The sequence below is a fragment of the Eurosta solidaginis genome, chromosome 4 (assembly GCF_040869045.1).
Source record: "Eurosta solidaginis isolate ZX-2024a chromosome 4, ASM4086904v1, whole genome shotgun sequence".
Classification (NCBI taxonomy): domain Eukaryota; kingdom Metazoa; phylum Arthropoda; class Insecta; order Diptera; family Tephritidae; genus Eurosta; species Eurosta solidaginis.
The window spans coordinates 237,503,500-237,522,738 of NC_090322.1; the positions used below are offsets into that span (position 1 = coordinate 237,503,500).

The 19,239-nt window shown below is 38.3% G+C and overlaps 1 protein-coding gene across 39 annotated transcripts in view; it reads right to left on the reverse strand.

Moving 5' to 3' along the window:
- LOC137251101 (uncharacterized) overlaps positions 1-19,239 on the reverse strand; it is a 641,551-nt gene that overhangs the window by 418,734 nt on the left and 203,578 nt on the right. The window lies entirely within an intron of this gene.

Below are 19,239 nucleotides of genomic sequence, written 5' to 3' on the forward strand. Positions count from 1 at the left end.
AAGGACTTAGGTATATTTAATTTAAATTGACTCAAAATTAAGTTGCTTGTCATTGCCTAAATGAACTTTGTTGAATCCATGGTGATATAATTTCCAAGGTGGAACCCTTCGCCTGTCAATTTCATTACCTTTATATTATAGAGTTTACGTAAGGAAAGGGTTTAAGGTGTAGGGAAAAAAAGCTTACTTATACTGTCGTCCATAGCAAAAAGGTAGTAAAGTGTTAAAAGTAACAACGGAGAAAATTAAAGTTTTATTTGGGAAATTTAAGATTTTTCAAGAAAACCTTAAATCTATTTCCATATGTCCCGACTCCTTCCAGGGCTTTGCTTACACTCTAACACACATTAAAATATTGTACTTTGCGATTACTGCCATAATTGCCGCCTGCCTGTCAATATAGAATTTGATGCGGCTTCAGTTTAAAATATTTTCTTTCAGTGTTTCTACTGCTTAGGTTGCGGCGAATGCTTCAACCTGAAAAGCGATACAGTGATCTGACAGCTTGTAGGATCTGTTTATTTCCGGATGAGTACAGTATACCGCAGACCCTACTCCTTCCACTACTTTGGAACCATCGGTGTGCATATGTCGATATATGTCTCGTCCACTTGTGGCTTTAAGGGTCCCTTTGAAACGCAGATAGGGAATCAGGAACTCTGTTCGTTCCGTTCACCCGGGCCTCATTGCAGTTGTTAACGGTATGTTCTTTGCTACCACGCCTACATTGAGATGCGCAGAATGGGATACAGTGCAGCCGTTTTTGAGCTCCCGTAATACTAAGCATTGATAGCCTGCATACCCCCTCTAATTTTTTGAGGTAGGTTCTACTTTGTATGGCATACCACCAACCAAGAACTCCATAATATAGAATATGGTTTACAATCGCTGTGAATACCTAATGAGAGAGATAGGGCGATAAACCCGACATACACCCCAGCATTATTTTACATACATAAAGTTCCGTCGAGGTCTTCTTCACTTTCTTCTCCACGTTGAGTTTCCACCACAACTTACAGCCTATGATGATTCTTAAATATCTTGTGCAAGGTTTATCCTGCAAGGTCACCCCTTCTAACTCAGGCCTGGTCAAATTTGGGACCTTGTCCTTCTTAGTAAACGAGACTACATCCGTCTTCTCTGCATTGGCTGTCAACCCAATATTAGATGCCCAGATGTAAATATCCCATAGTGCCCGATCCATCAAAGAGCCGTATATTTGACTGGTCCCTCATTGAACCTCTTAAGCAGTTGGTTGATGACCAGCGTCCACAGCAGAGATGATAACACCCCACCATGTGACGTGCCCTTGTCTGTTGATTTGGTGGCCTCATACAATCTCCATTGTGAAGTAATCTTCCAACGATTTAACATTCAGCCGATCTTTCGGGCTATGGCTGCATGAACTTTAATGAAGTTAAGACCATCCATGATCACCCGTTTTGAAACATTGTTTAAGACCTGGCAATTTCTCCTATAGTCCAGGGATTTCTCTATATTAATTACCACCCTATGCAGTGCGGTGTCTACCGACTTGCCTTTGCCGTACGTTGGACTTTATGTATACATCTATCAGCCTCTGAAAGGTTTTAAGCAGAATAAATGTCAAACTAATGGGCCTTTAGTCTTTGGGATACATATGACCGATCTTCCCCGTCTTTGGTAGTAAAGCTACATGAGCACTTCTCCAAAAGTGCGGTACATGATTCAGTCTTATGTACCCATCGAATATTATTCTTATTCATTCCACGACCACTCTACTTGAAATTTATATCATGGCTGGGAATATATATCAGGTCACGGGGATTTAAACTTAGAGAACGTCTTCACCGCCCATTTGATCTTGGTATCGGTCACTAGCCCGGCACCACACGCTCCGTGATCGAAGAGTGCGTGTTGTTTGCTGGCTCTTCTGAAACATCTCCCGTTGGGAAATTTGTATCCAAAATCACCCCATGGGACTCCTCTCTATTACAAGACCATTCCCAGTTCTTTTTCTTTACTAGTCCCTAGAATATGTTTCTCCCTTATAGGACTTTCCTTAACCGTACTGTTTCACTGTAGCACTCTCTGTCCGCACAGAAATTTTTCCACTCTCTTCGCCTTGGAAATTTTACGATTGTAGATCCTCTAAAGGTCACTCTACTCCAATTTAACTTATACTGTTTCTTTGCCGGTTAACCACTGGGAGTTCTTATACCCGTTGTAGCTTGCTCAACCCCCGCATATCAGCCCTTTACCCCTTACCAAGCCCTTTTTGCATTGACATGCCATTGGAATTGGCACCCCCCAAGCTAAATACCTTGAGAAATATCACGCCGTTACCTTTACTGAAAGGGCTTCCTTCCATCAACATACCCAATATTGTCAATAAATGTCTTCAGAAATATCCACCAAATAGGCAAAATAAGGGGCTTAGTAATAGGGACAAAAAAACGTTTTGTCGTGCTGGGTATCTTTCCACTGTTAGCGAATTGAATATTTCGTACCTACTGATTTACATAATTTAAAATATTTGACCAACCCACTTTAGTGAAAAATTTATTTAACAGGCATATCAGTTAGCCCATTAAAAATAATTTCCGCTAAGTACTCCACAACTTATGTCACGCGTACGCCCTTCTCAGAGCGCTTAATTTGATATGTTGAAAAGGCAAATTAGGGCATTCGTGTGTAGCAACTACAAATATTTACGTAGATATATACATACATCTACACATGAAATTTGATGCCCGAATGATTGGTGGGCAGTTTAATAACGCTTAGAACCGTATGAGTGAAAGCTAACTGTTTTATCTTACTCAAAAAAGGTGAATACCCAAAAATATTGTAACGAATTTTGAGAAATTCCGCTTATTTGAAACCTTCTGCTAACGTTCGAATCTCTAAACTGTTGAATAAATCACTCCAATATTCTGTTTTGCAAAATGGGCTTTATTGGACTACTTTGGGAGTAGTAAAATTATACTTAACTTCGCAACTGATAGCGTGTTTAAATCAAACTGATTCTGATTACTCAGCTTGCGCTGCTTTTATACTCTCCGTTGCTTCGTTCGCATATTTCTCCTAAGGTTTAGACGTTTCACCTTCGTTGTATCGCCTGCTTGGTTACCATGTATATTTGTAGTTTACGTTTTTCTTATAGCCATATCCGGGTGTATATGTGAGTAACTACTTCGGCTGATGATTACATGTGTTTGTGTGAGATGAGATATCTCTTCGTCGCCTTCTACATAAGAGTAGCTGCTTTATTGTTGTTGCGCATTTAGTAGCAGCTTAATGATGCTAATATTCGTCACAATATAGATTTACGTAAGTATGTATTTGACGCCATTTCGGAATGACGTAATTGAATTCTCTGATCTCCTAAACAAAGAGAGCGATCTAACGCACCTGGATGATGAGCCCGATCTCACAATTGATGATGATGGAACTAATGTCCCGCCAACAGATTATGACGAATTCAGAGTAGCAATAACCATAAAAAAATATAAAAAAAACAACAAGGTTATGGGCGCTGATGGATTTCCTACGGAGCTATACAAAAACGGCGGCGAGGAATTGGTAAGGTCCATGCCCGATGTTTGAAATCTAAGTTCTCTTTGTCCAGTGTACAAGAAGGGGGATATTGCAAAATGTGCTAACTATGGCGAGATCAGCCTTCTTAATATAGCATCTAAAGTTCGTTCAAGAGTATTGTGCAAAAGATTGATGCCCACCGTGAATCGGCTGATTGGAACTTATCAGTTTGGCTTCAGACCTGGTAAATCTACTATCAATCAGATTTTTACTATGCGCCAAATCTTGGAAAACCCCCGCGAAAAAATAATTGATTCTCATCAATTTTTCGTCGATTTTAAAGCCGCCTCCAACAGCATGTCCACCCCAGTGGGTATGGGAGCTTAGAATATACCTGCGGTAGGTATGTCAATCGTGAAAAGCGACTTAAATACCCAAGTGATTCAAAGGTGTTGTGCGGCGCAACCCTTTCAAGAGGTTGCCTGCGCAATTTATAGCTTCTTCAACGCAATTGTCAACCTCACCTACCAATGGCGAATGCCGTTTCTTTAGCAGGCGAGGCTCTGGTGACCATACGTTTCATGGAACTAGGCGGTCTGGCCTAAAAGCTTCAATGTGGCCATATTGAAATGTTCCCGAGATGGTCGGGCTTGTACCTTTATGGTGCTTGTTACTGGAATCATTATCAATAACACTCCCTAAAGTCTTTGGAAAGTGTCTTTATCGTTACAATAACAATATCAAAAGCACAAAAATAATAATTAGTACCGCTATATCATAATTTGGTTTCTCCGCAAAACTTAAATGGCTATGAAAAATGGCGCTGAGCAAGACCATTAGCTCAAACAGAACTGGAAAGGACTTCTCCGAGCCGTTCGAAATTAAATGAGTAACCCCCTATCTAGCCTTTTCTTTAATTCGATACTGGAGAAGAAAATACAAGCTGCAGCATTTAGCGTGCGTATACGTATGCTGATGATATTGATATCGAAGTACCTGCTGTCATCGAGCAAAGAGTCAGCCCATTTGTGTCTTGGCAACCACGTCACTGTTGGCAGCCATAGTTTTGATAAAGTAAAAGACTTCGTTTCTTTGGGAACCAGCATCAACACAAACAACAACAGCTCTGAAATCCAACGAAGAATCACTTTTACCAATAAATGTTTCTTTGTCCTACGTAGGCAGTTGCAACGTAAATTCCTCTCTCAGAAATCATGCTCTACAAGTTACTTATCGTAACCGCCCTCTTATATGACTCAAGACAGCATCAAATGAAGCGGCTTTAGTAGTCTACGAGAGAAAAGTTATTCGAAAAATTTACGGACCTCTAGGCTATGGCGACGGCGAGTACCGGAGAAGATTAAAAGATGAGCTGTAAAAGCTTTATGCAGACATCAACATAAAAACGCAGCGGCTAGGCTGTCTACGCCATGTCACGCGGATGAAAGATGTTACTCCGGCTGGGAGAACATTTTTATCGGAACCCTCCTATGGAAGCAGGAGAAAATGGCCCCCACTCGGCTGGAAGGACCAGGCGGAAAACGAGTTAGATTCTCCTGGTGTGACCAATTATCACCAGTTAACCCGGACGCCCTTTATCGGTTAACCAGTTAAGCCCCAATTAAGAAAGTAATTGAATTTTTAAGTGCAGCAACACCAAATTGCGAACTTAAGTGCCCGATGCCATATTACAGTTATTGAGAAGGGAACTGAAATACCAACCGCATCTGTCCCAAGACTACGTTATATATTTGAACTTCAAAATATTACTTGGAGAACAAATTGGTTAAGTGAGAACAGAAAAATGCTTAAGCGTGTGTTTATTTTTATTCCTTCAAAAATGTGAAACACGATTGCCATTTACTCAAATAAACATAATTTGGTTTGAAAATCTTTATAGCAAACGTAATATTATCACAATATCAAATCTCTATTACAAATTTTTCCAAACTACTTAACCCTCTTTTGAGTGTATTTGCGTTTCAGAAAGCTTATTTACAATTTAATTCAATCTTGTGCATTTTCTGTTGCACATCTCCAACTTCCAGATGAAACTCGCTACGAACCTACATGTGCAGTTACATGTTTGAAGTGCATCTCGAAATTCCAGCCAATATTCCTTGTGAATACCAACATCCTCACACGTAATGCTTGATTGAACAGTGTACTTGACGCATTATTAATAATGACCTTAAATGCGAATAATTACGCTCATATCAATTGACCTGCTGGATTTTGCAGACAGTAAGTTATGTGTACACAAATGAGAAAAAACGGACTCTGGGACTGACATCTTTAGTACCTACACTTTTACTGTGATATTTACGCATACAAAGAACATACATCACAGGTCGGTGAATGACTATCGAAAATGTGCTTAAACTCAATCGATTCGGTTATGAAATCGAAAGCAGCTGGAAGCATTCCAGCCCACGAGACGCCAGTTGATTTGCAAAAACTCTTCTTCTTCCTCTAGTATATGACAGCGCGCAAGAAGTCAAACGTAAAAATCGGTGCTGTTTGGGAAGAGCAAAACCTGCACATTGCAAATTGCAATTTAATGAGTACGATGAGTGCTACTCAACATCGATTGCATATTTCAAATGTATTAAAAGATACGCACGTGTTATGCGGCAGTTACTCACGAACGTACGTACCAAGAACGTCTCAGCTGATACGACCTATCTTATGATTGTGCAATGTAAACGAAAACTCACCGACGTGCAACGCCCGTACGTACGTAGCCCAGAACGTAGAAATCAAAACAATTTTGATTTTTTCCGTAAGAACGTGTCAGCTGATCGCTCTCTCACTAGACAGAGTTGCCTAGTAAACTTTTGTACGCTAATTTTTGACCGTATGTAATTTTATGCAAAAACGCCTAATTAAAGTTTGAAAAATTGTGAAAATAATTCGAAATAATTATGAAAAAGTGCTGATTATAAATATTTTATCTATTTATACTTATTTAATATGTATTCCGGCCTTTTACAATATCAAAAATTAAATTGGAAAAAGTTGATGTTTCCATAAGCATACATGCAAAATGGTCAATGGCAACAGTGCTTATCTGTAAACAATACACACACAAATATGTTATGTACATGTACACAGACGCGACCATTGATTCCTACGGGCTTGAGAGTTCGGTCAAACGTGCTTCGTACGACAAACGTCCTTACGTACGGCACACGTCGGTGGGTAACTGCCGCATTAGTCGTACGCATATTAACACATATACATACGTACAAAAAGAGCGAGTGTGGGCAGCCTGTTGGTAATCGAAAATTATTACACAGTGAAGTTGTCACTATTAAATAAGTAGAGATGTATGTATGGGCGTGTGTTTGTATCCTGCGCAAAAGAAGTTGTGGCATGTTAAATGTGGCTCGTTGACAACGAAAAAACGCCGTAATGAGACTCATTAAGCGCACATCCTCCGCTCGTATGCGGATGCAATCAGCTGTGCGAGAGAGGCAGTGGATATCATTTGCAACTCATGACATTTCTTTCGAGCTAATTTTTTGTTTTTGTTAGGCGCACATAAACCACACTTGTTTATCCGCTTTTAGATGCTCGCGTGTACACACACAGTGACATATTTGCATTGCATCTCTAGGGTGCGGAGCTTACCAAACTTAATAGGCCGTCAATTTCATTTTATTTGCAACTTTTAATGGTCATTGCAATGTCAGCTCATTTTGAGTTTCAGAGTAATTTGAATTTTCATTTGTTGACACTAATTAGTGTGGTTTTTGTTAGTTGTTCATGAGTAATTATTGGACATTTGGGTAATCTCTTCTGTTTTGCGGTTTGTTATTTTTTTGTGTGCTTGGTATCTGTAGCTGCGTCCAAATGATCTGGTTACGGGTATCGCATGACAAAGTTTAAATTTATGCGTAAAATTGCATTTGCTTTATGTTTGGTGTGACTGGCTTATAAAGGAGTTACCTCGAGGGTGGGTGCGGTTGAGCATTTATTGGTACGACAAGCTTGAGAATACTTGAGCAAATTAAGTGGCTTTGTAGGGCAGAAATGTTTTCATACCGCAGTAAGGATTGGCAATTTATACTATTTGGGCAATTTATTACGCAATTTATCATAAAATAAATTGTAAATTGCCAATTTAAAACAAACTGCGTAATAAATTGTTTCAAACTGCAAACGCAACCTTGTAAAGTATTATTATTGAGTAGATTTAAACGTCAGTTACGCATGGCTCAACTATATGGTTGGCTCATCTCATCAGCTGATTTGATTTTTATACTCAACTGAGCCGAGCTCGCAGAGTATATTAACTTTGTTCGCATAACGGTAATCCGTAACGGCATAAACTAATCGAGATAGATATAGACTTCTATATATCAAAATGATCTGGCTGAAAAAAGAAATTCATTTAGCTATGTCCGCCCGTCCGTCTGTAAACACGATAACTTGAGTAAATTTTGAGGTATCTTGATGAAATTTGGTATGTAGGTTCCATGTAGGCTCGATATCGAAAATTTCGAAAAACCGAAAAAGTGCGATAATTCATTACCAAAGACGGATAAAGCGATGAAACTTTTTATGACGCAAAATAAAAAATTAGAAAAATTTTGGACGTGTGTGGCACCGCCCACTTTTAAAAGAAGGTAATTTAAAAGTTTTGCAAGCTGTAATTTGGCATTCGTTGAAGATATCATGATGAAATTTGGTAGGCGCGTTACTCCTATGACTATATGTTTGCTAAATAAAAATTAACCAAATCGGATGACGAACACGCCCACTTTTGAAAAAAAAAATTTTTTTAAGTCAAATTTAATATCTTTACAGTATAAAGGTAAATCATGTCAACATTCGACTCCAGTAATGATATGGTGTAACAAAATACAAAAATAAAAGAAAATTTCAAAATGGGCGTAACTCCGCCCTTTTTCATTTAATTCGTCTAGAATACTTTTAATGCCACAAGTCGAACAAAAATTTACCAGTCCTTGTGAAATTTAGTAGGAACATAGATTCTATGACGATAACTGTATTCTGTGAAAATGGGCGAAATCTGTTGAAGCCACGCCCAGTTTTTATACACAGTCGACCGGCTGTCCTTCCACTCGGCCGTTAACACGATAACTTGCGCAAAAAACGATATATCTTAACTAAACTTAGTTCACGTACTTATCTGAAGTCACTTCATCACGGTGTAAAATATGGCCGGAATCCGACTATGACCACGCCCACTTTTCCGATATCGAAAATTACGAAAAATGCCATAATTATATACCAAATACCAAAAAAGGGATGAAACATGGTAATTGGATTGGTTTATTGACGCAAAATATAACTTTAGAAAAAAACTTTGTAAAATGGGTGTGACACCTACCATATTACGTAGAAGAAAATGAAAAAGTTCTGTAGGACGAAATCAAAAGCCCTTGGAATCTTGGCCGGAATACTGTTCGTGGTATTACCCGACAGATGATGTTCTGGGTCACCCTGGTTTTGGTCGATATCTCGAAAACGCCTTCACATATACAACTACCACCACTCCCTTTTAAAACCCTCATTAATACCTTTAATTTGATACCCATATCGTACAAACACATTCTAGAGTCACCCCTGGCCCACCCTAAGGCCCACTACGTTTCAAATAATCATTAACACCTTTCATTTGATACACATGTTTTACAAACACATTCCAGGGTTACCCTAGGTTCATTTTGCTAAATGGTGATTTTCCCTTATTTTGTCTCCAAAGCTCTCAGCTGAGTATGTAATGTTCGGTTACACCCGAACTTAGCCTTCCTTACAAGTTTTTTATTTCACTGGAGTAGGGATAGTCAAACGAAGATGTTAATCTCAAAATGAAACCAAAGCACTGAACAAATTTTCTTACAACACGCAAAAATTTCAAAGTTTTATGTTTTCATTGCACTACATTCGCCTAATACCAACGCGCAGATTTTGACAGTTTGAACGAAGATATGATGTTGCTGTATGGATGAGCCAACCAGGGCCCGAATTACGTATTCCGTGAACTGAACACTCGTCTCTTAAAAGTACTTATTTGGTATTACGTGATACGTGAACGAATAGCTGCTATCGAAATTCGGTATTATGTGTTCAGTGAACGTACACAACAAATCGTAAACGTCAAAAAATTTCATACGATAGCAAAAAGACGTTCGAGTGCATTAAAAATTGGTTGTAGTTTGAAAATTAAACGAATTAATTTATAGTTCTTACGTTTTAAATTTGTTTTTAAAAAAGTAAAGTGATCTTAGCACAACTAAAAAGGAAAATTTTATCAAACACTAAAAGGAAAATTTCGAGTTTAATAATGTAAGTAAATAAATATAAAATTAGTTAAAAGTATTTATAATATAAAATGTTTGTTTCCCCAAAGGACGCATCTAAATAAGCTTAATTATAAGCAAAAGGAGATGATGGGAGAATTTATGCAGCAGCACCCCAACCTGGCCAAAAACATCATATCAAATTGTGCCCGAGGAAAGGCGACATCGCAACGATTGTGGGAGGATCTATCTAAAAAACTTAACGCTGTAGGCCCACCTATGAAAGATGCAAAAATGTGGAGAAAGGTAAATCAAACAACCGATCGGAACACTCATCTTTTGGTATGATGATTTGTAATTCTGTGATATTTATAATTTGTAGGTATATGCTGACCAAAACTACCAAGCGAAGCGAAAATTAACTTTTAACCGGAGCTCAAAGTCGCGGACTGGTGGTGGACCATACGAGGAGAAATTGATAACATCAGCGGAGGAAAATATCATTGAAGCAAGAGGAGGAACTCTCTTCCACCTCTTTTTTATATTTATTATTAATTGTGAACTCATCACTAGAATTACCTGTGTTAATTTCTTTGTAAGCAATTCTTTTCCCCTTTTTTCCTTTTAAAATTGCTTAGGAATTTATTCCACAATGTAAATAAATAATTTTTCTTATTTACAATCAGAATATGACATTTAACTGTCAAAGTATCTATTACAAATCACCATTCAATCTATTACTGCCTATCATAAATTACGATACGTTATTGAACGTACCTCATAATACCAATATTGCCATTCGTACGATCAGTCACGTAATCTTTATTCGTACGATTGCCGTTTCGATCACGGAATATTTAATTCGAGACCAGCTTTCAAATTACTATTGTGTAAGCTATATTGAGTTGTATCAACATCACGCAATTTAAATCGAAATTGCCTCAATTTATTTTTCTGTTTGAACATAGTGTTAAAGTGTAAAGGATATCACCTGGGTAACGCATGTTCGAAAGATAATAAAATCATTCTAGGACAGTGGATCTAGTACCAGAAGGTGCTAGTACGGGAGCGAAAAACGCTACCCGTATCCGTCATCGTCCGATAAATCTCAGGATAAGTCTCCGGATTGCGGCCCCAAGTTCCTCCTGCAAGTAGGGGGTGCAGGGCGAACTGGCCTAGAAGGTTTAACGTAGTCATATAAATCGTTTCCGAGATGGACGAGCTGGTATCTTAATGGTGCTTTGTTAACGGAACGTACCGGATCTATATCCGACGAAGGACCATTAACATCGATAACACTTTCGGAAGGTGTCTTTGTCGTTAATACAACAACAACATGGTGTTTAGCGGTTACAACTGCAATAGTCTTTTCTTCTTCACTATAGACATAAAATTTAAAACCTCAGATTTCTTAGAACAATACACCGCCTAGGATATTTTTTGCATGCCTTTCCTTCGGAAAATGAGTCAGTGATTGACCTGTTCGATACATTTTTGTTTTAGATGCGGTCTGCTTTTTGCCTTAATTAATATTGGATCAGAGATCGACCTATTTGAAGAAATCGTATTTATGGTTAGTGAGGAAGAGAGTTAAAGGGAGCGGTAAATTGAGTGGAATGAGGAAAGAGGGGTGATGGAAAACGAGATTGAATGAGATAGGAAGAAGCAGGAACCCGGAGAGGAAAAGGGAAAGGCAGAGACAGAGCCAGAGCCAGATGGAGAGGAAAAGCTAGATTTAGAAGCAAAGAGGGAGTGTGACAAACAGTAGTGGAAAAGAAAGTGGGTGGAAGGAGGGGGAAAGAGGAGGGTATGGTAAGTATTCACCATAAGTAAACACAAAAAAAACCTTTCCAATAAATATCAACTTTTGGACAGGACACTCGCAGACAAAGTGAATGATTGCTTCTTCGCACCCGGCAAAGGGCCATCAACATCGATACCACTTTCCCAAGACTTTCTAGGAGTGTCCTTATCGCTAAATCTTCTACTTCCTGCAGCGATAAATATACTCCTGGAAAGTTGTGAGTTCTGTCGATGTTGATAGTCCTTTGCCGGATATTGATTTAGTACGTTCCGGAAAGTAACATCATGGGCAAGTTGCCCAGCCATCTCGGGAAGGATTTAATATGACCACGTTGAACCTTCAACGTCAACCAAACCCCTCCTTCCGTGAGGAACTTGGAGTCGACAGCATGCCTTGAATCACTTAGTTGACGTAATGGACGAGTTAACGTTTATAAGACATATGCACGCCTCTCACTTTTATATTGAATTTTCTAAGAGATTACCGCAAGCTATCGCGATACCAACTACTTTCTCGAGGAAGTTGCAAATTAAGAAACGAATGGACAGAGCAATTTGCATTTGCTCTTCCAAAAACCCTCGCCAGACACCGCTATCCATTAGGACCCATAAACAAAAAATAATTGAAAGGCGCGATAACCTCCGAAGAGATCTAAAGCCGAGCTTCTCTTCCAATTTGCGTCGTGCTCCTCTTGATTTTCCCTACAAATTTCCGGATGGGACCTATATGTTTTATGCCGCCTCCGAACGGCATCTGCAAGGCAGATGAGTTTTCACTGAGAGCTTTTCATGGCAGAAATACACCCGGAGCGCTCGCCAAACACTGCCGAGGGGCGACCCCGCTTAGAAAATGTTTCTTCTAATTGAAAAACCTTATTTCAAAAATTTTGGTGTTGCTTTGCCCGGGGTGTGAACCCAGGGAATAAGGTGTGCTAGGCGGAGCACGCTACCATTACACCACGGTGGCCACCATCTGTTTAGGGTGAGTTTATCTCAGTTTGTTAGTCGAGAGTAATCGCACCACTTAGCCGAGAGGTATTCTGATGGTTTTTCCTCACACAGAATCCTATTCAGGATATTTATGTGATATGGGTCTACCACGTTATCCCCAAAATCAAAATCCCCAAATCAAAATCCCCAAAATCAAAATCCCCAAAATAAAATCCCCAAAATCAAAATCCCCAAAATCAGAATCCCCAAAATCAAACTCCCCAACACAAAATCCCCATTTTATGGTTTAAAATCGCCGTGACCAAAAAAGGCTAATAATCCGTACCAACTTTCTTCATAGGCGGCCTTTGGCCGCGCTTATAAAAAATAACCCTGGGCTACGCCATGCCAAGTCTGGGTGTGTGGTATAACCGTGGCTACCGCCACGGTGATGTCCTTCTGCGTAGTACACGCTTCTGTTAGCTTGTTAGAATTAGATCGACTAGCAGTCCTATATATGGATAAGTAAAAATATGTATTGCCAAAACGTGAATATATATAGTTATACATACATAAATATGAATGAAAGAGGAAACAGATATTGCTATTTTTTACACGGTCATGATGTTTATCATAGCACTGGGATTTTGATTTTGGGGATTTTGATTTTGGGGATTATTTATTTGGGGATTTATTTTCCTTGGGGATTTTGTGTTTGGGGATTTTTTTTCGGGGATTTTGTGGCACTCCCATGTGATATATTTAAGGAAACAATTTCACAAAAAAAGTTACATACATCCGCGGACATCCGGGCTTAATTTTACATATGTTATAGTCGCAAGTATTCTCTAATAGTCGAAAGAAAAAACCATTGCGAATTCTTTGCACATCTATTTTTAATTTTTTTTAAATCAAAATAATAAATTAGGATGTATGTACGTACCAGCTCCGACGAGATATTTGAACCTTTAAAGCTGACCTACAAACGGCAAAACCAATTCCTTGGTACAGGGAACAAATACGTAGCCATAAAACATACAAAAATAAACACGCAAGGTCAACAAGATCACACCAAAAGCAAACAGGAGAATATCATTGACTTCAACCTGCCACAACCTACCGCACCAGTCACCAAGGCATAAAAACAGGTACATACAATGGATTGATGAAGATAAACCAAAACCAGGTTTCGGCAATACCAGTGACGGCAACACTGCTCGTAGGTTTTTCGAAAATTCTGAGGCTAGTGCTGAGATTACGGGATTGGATGTAACGCTCATCAAAAGATTCGACACTCTCCTCCGCGCATTAGCATCTGGGTACAATATAAATATCCAAAAATTTGAAAAATTTGCGGTCCAGACTAAAAAACTACACATAGATCTCTATCCATGGTTTAATATGCCTGTTACAGTTCATAAATTCTTAGTGCATAGTACTGATATTATAAAATCAGCAATTTTACCTATTGGTCAACTTTCCGAGGAAGCACAGGAAGCCCGTAACAAAGATTTGAGACGATTCAGGGCTAAAACACACAAAAGCAGTCGCGTGAAGCCACGAATAGAGATCTTATGAATATGTTGCTTATAACATCGGATCCTTTAGTTAACAGTTTTAGGGAGATACCTAAGAAAAAATTTAAAAATCTGACTTCAGAAGTCTTAAATTTACTGTCCCCCGATAATGTTGAGAAGGCAATAAATACCCCAGTTGTTTCAAGCTTTCACAGTAGTGTTGCTGATGTTCATGACTATTCCACAAGTGACTCATAAAATGAAAGTGATGATAGCGAATAATAACATAATTATAAAAGATAACCTACCCTATAACTTTTTGTTGGCTCAGGTTTTATTCAATTTAAATCTATTGTCTTTTCTACTTTGTATGATACTTTACTTTTAAGTTTTTGTAATAAGTAATTTTCACATAATTAATTTAATTATTTACATTGTTATTATTATTATTGTAATTCACTTTTACATTCGTGACTGGTACGGTAAAATAATTTTGTAAAAATTGTAGTGCCAGGATAAATACTCAAATAAATACAAAATATGTATGTACGTATGTACAGTCACTCACATAAATAAGTAGACACCCCTTTTTGGATAATTCTTACAATTTTCGCTTTCGCAAATTTATTTTAACTAATTTCCCATAAGAAAATTTGTCACGATCTATAATAAAAACTAAATTTTATTTAAAAAATTCGACGAATTTTCATAAAAAAATTTAATTTTTTTCCGAATTTTTAGAATTTTTTAGAGTATTGAGATTTGTATTCCATTCAATTTAAGTACAGTAAAGTAATATTCTTAAGTCCTTTAAATTTTTTTGGATCTATGTCACTTATTCACATGAGTTACTGTATATGAAATATGCAAATGTATGCAAATGAAGTAAAATTTTGGAAAAAAATAAAAAAAAGAACATATGGCTGAAAAAAAGGACGTAGTTGTAATAAATGACTGCATATGAAACGGAAAATCTCATAAAATAATTTTGTCCAGCTAGCTTGTTCTACACGAAACACTGTGCGACGGGTGCAAAATGAACTGCAGCCTTGAAGATTGAGTTTTCCCTGAACAAGTAAAAATCTCATTCTTGATACGTGTTTCTAACACCGCTAGATTAATGGCATGTGGCATCTCGCAGAAGGTATACTGTACCTTAATTGTCCCATTATACTCCCTACATCCTCTAGTAACTGAAAACTTGGTAAGGCGTTCAGCTGTAAACTGGACGAACTTTTGAAGGCAAATGTCTCATTGCATCATAAATCTAAAATAATAAACATAAGAAATATAAATCAGTAACGGTTTGCAACTGACAACGCCTTTTACTACGTTGAGATTCAGCCATACACAAGTGAGCGCAACTTTCGTGATAGGAAATATGACAATATCTTCACTCGCTAGAAAGAATTTAGGTCTCAGAGAGCAAGTAGGAGAGCAGATTGGTGATTTATCAGCCGTTTGTGCCGTGAGCATCTTCTCGACGGAAAACTGTCATTGTGTCTCTGTACAGAGGTTCTTCCCTACAGAGACGACCGCGCATTATCTTAGTTGCCACAAGCTAAAGGTCCAATTATATATTGCAAGAGTAAGCAACCTGTACGTTGAAGATATGTCCGCAGTCTATCCCTACTTGGAGTACTTGCTTTGCGCTATTTTGCTCAAGTTACAGCCGCTGTTATACCAATGAATCTCTGCGGCGGAAGTTGGCAACGCAACTTCTTTCATACCACAGAATTCAATTTTTTTCTTTCTTTGCATGTCACCTGCAATAGTGGTCACTACTTCCTTTTGACCCCATGACATATCTTGCCCATTAATGTGGTTACTTTTGCTTAGTAACCTTATGGCACGTTTACATATACATATGACACGCGTAAAAGCGGCGGTAAGCAGAGGTTATCTACTTATTTAGTTCATTTACATTGTTGCCAACACTTTGCCCCGCTACATTATTGGTATTGTAGTAATTTGTTGCAAAACGTTGGTTTCTCATGCACTCAGGTGGCTGGATGTTGAAGTTCATTGTAACACAATAAATTAATTTTCATCAGAATATCATCAATAACCACACTTTAGTAACATTTTAAATACAAAAGTTTATAACAACAATGCGAACAAAGAGATAACGTTCAATGTGTATGGAATCGAAGCGAACGTGTTGTGAAGATAAAATGTATGCACATGCTGGGGTGATTGATTAATTGAATTAAAATCAAGCGTCAATTGACATTATGACCGCTTTAAATGGCCAAATTCAATTGAAGTTATGACCACATGAAATAGTCACAATTTCAAATTTCAAGGATTACAATGTCAACAATATTGACATTATGGCCGAAAGGGTGACATAAGGTCAACAGCTGTTTTGTCGATGAAATTACCAAAAGCATTTGAAGTTTGAACAACATGAAGTGGTCATAACGTCAAATTTCAAGTGGTTGGAATTTCTATAATATTGACATTATGTCCATTTTCATAGTCATAAAGTCAACTAATTTCAATTGCAGTTATGACCACATGAAATCGTCACAATGTCAAATTTCCAGGATAACAATGTCAACAATTTTGACATTATGGCCGGAAGCGTGACATAAGGTCAACGGCAGTTTCGTCGATGGACCTTATGACCTTGTAGTCATTTGAAGTTGGGACTACATGAAATCGTCATAGCGTCTTATTTTTTACGCCTGCACGTTTTAAGTGTTAAAACTTTTAGGGTAGCATAACTGAACGGCCAAAAGGTCAATTGAAGTTATGAACTCTTGAAGGAATATAAAAAGTTAAGTTCAACGGCCACCGTGGTGTGATGGTAGCGTGCTCCGCCTACCACACCGTATGTCCCAGGCAAAGCAACATCAAAATTTTAGAAATAAGGTTTTTCAATTAGAAGAAAAATTTTCTAAGCGGGGTCGTCCCTCGGCAGTGTTAGGCAAGCGCTCCGGGTGCATTTCTGCCATGAAAAGCTCTCAGTGAAAACTCATCTGCCTTGCAGATGCCGTATGGAGTCGGCATAAAACATGTAGGTCCCGTCCGGCCAATTTGTAGGGAAAATCAAGAGGAGCACGACGCAAATTGGAAGAGAAGCTCGGCCTTAGATCTCTTCGGAGGTTATCGCACCTTACATTTATTTTATTTTTTAAGTTCAACTAGTTGTTCTTATCTCAGAGAGGACCTCATTGGCCATTGATGGCAACGTTTTCACACAGCATACACCATTTAGGTCGACATTTCTGCGATGTATTTGGACTAGTTTGGCGATTGAAAAGTAAACTCATTTCTGCGGAAACAAAAATCATACTCTAGAAGTCCCTTTTCGTCCCCATCCCGTGATATGTGGCAGAAGCATGGATCATGACAACATTAGGCGGGACGTCAGGCAGCTGCGCTGTACGGCTAACAAAGTATTTTTATCGGAAAATGCCTATGGAAGAAGAGGAAAATGGTGGCTCCCACTCTGCTGGAAAATTATTTAAGTTCCCTTGGTGTGACCAATTGGGACCAGTTAACCCAGCGAAGAAACAACTGGCGGGCCTTGTTGGACAGCCACAATCCGTTAACGATTAAAATTCTCACTTGATCTTAAATCGAGGAGTTCTGTGATATAAGAATGAAAATCAATATGGCTACACTGGTGTCCCGGATGAGTTTTCACGTAAGCATAAAGCTTACTTGATGGAAACTTGGACGTGCGTTTATCTTCGATGAGAGAATGAGGAGACACAGAGGTTGGTATAGATTGTTTGATGGCTCCCTTTACACCAACAGATCCTAAATGGATAGAGCAATTGCATGTCCTATACCATTAAACCATCTCCAAAACTTAGTTATAGTCTCCTTAGCAGAAGTATTTGGCATCAAGATGGCAGGGCACCACCTGCTAAAAAAATTCAAATATCAAGAGATATGCATATACTCGATAAGCCAAGCAGCGCCTTTGGCGCTTATTTTCACGAGAACATCTCCTAAGGTGTCTTTCCCGGTGCTATTATTTATCCTGGAACAAGCAACATGAATATACTTTTAAAAAAAATGTCTCAGAGGTAGTTCGGCAAGGCATCCCAGAGTATTTCTGCCATGAAAATCTTCTCAGCAAAAGGTACCGTTCGAAGTCGGCACAAGACCTGTAAGTAACGACTGGCCAATTTCAGGGAACATTTAAAAAGTGTCACGACGCAAATTGGAAGAGAAGCTCGACCTTAATCTCCCCGGAAACATTTACATAGCCACGTCGAACGTTCTTATTTTCAAGCGGGTTAATGGCACTCTTTAGATGGTTTTGTGATTACCATAAAGGTTTCGGCTCACTACATACTACTAATAGCAGAACTTAGAGCCTGATTAGTAGATCTTGGAAACATATCATCAGAATCACAGCTACAATAATATGGCTTAACGTGCTAGGCCAACACACGAGGTCCAGGAATTGCGGCCTTAAATGTTGCAAAGAAATACAGCTTCAGGGCAGCAAAATGCCTCTGAAACAAAAGCAACCCAGGCTCATTTAGATATAGAAAATCGGGCATACCCTAATAATCACATGTGCCACAAATGCAGCATACGCACTCATCTAAATATTTATACCTCGAGAGAACATCATCAATAACACAAATTATCTTTGTTGTTGTTGCTTTTATTGCACTCATTAGACACACATTAGTTTAATTACGTAAATGCGTGTGCTGCATATGTAATTGTATTATGTATGTTGGCATAGCTCAGATGACTCTGTTGAGTTTATGTTATGCTTTCTAGTTTAAGTTTCATAAATTCATTTAATTGTTGATATTAAAAGATGATGACAGGAATCTGGGAAGATCTGCTGAAATTTCATCAAAAACGGATGTGCATATCTAAACAACACAGTGGGAAATATGGTAATGAAATAATCTAGTATATCATAATATAATGCATTCAAAAGGTTCCTTTTCAAATAAATAACAAAAGCATACCTTATGAATTCCATTTTAAGTAATTATAGATGCATTTGCTGATTACACTTTAATCAAAATTCAAATGTTTTTAAAATATTACTTAGTTTGTACATTACTAGCCTTACCAGGTGCACGTTGTAACGCCCGAGATCGAATGAATGTTGCGTTATTTTTTCTGGTTTGTTTGTTGATAATTTAATTTATTGTTTTTTAACAATTTTTTTTGTTTTTATCGGCATATTGATAAATCATTCAAGGTTCGAA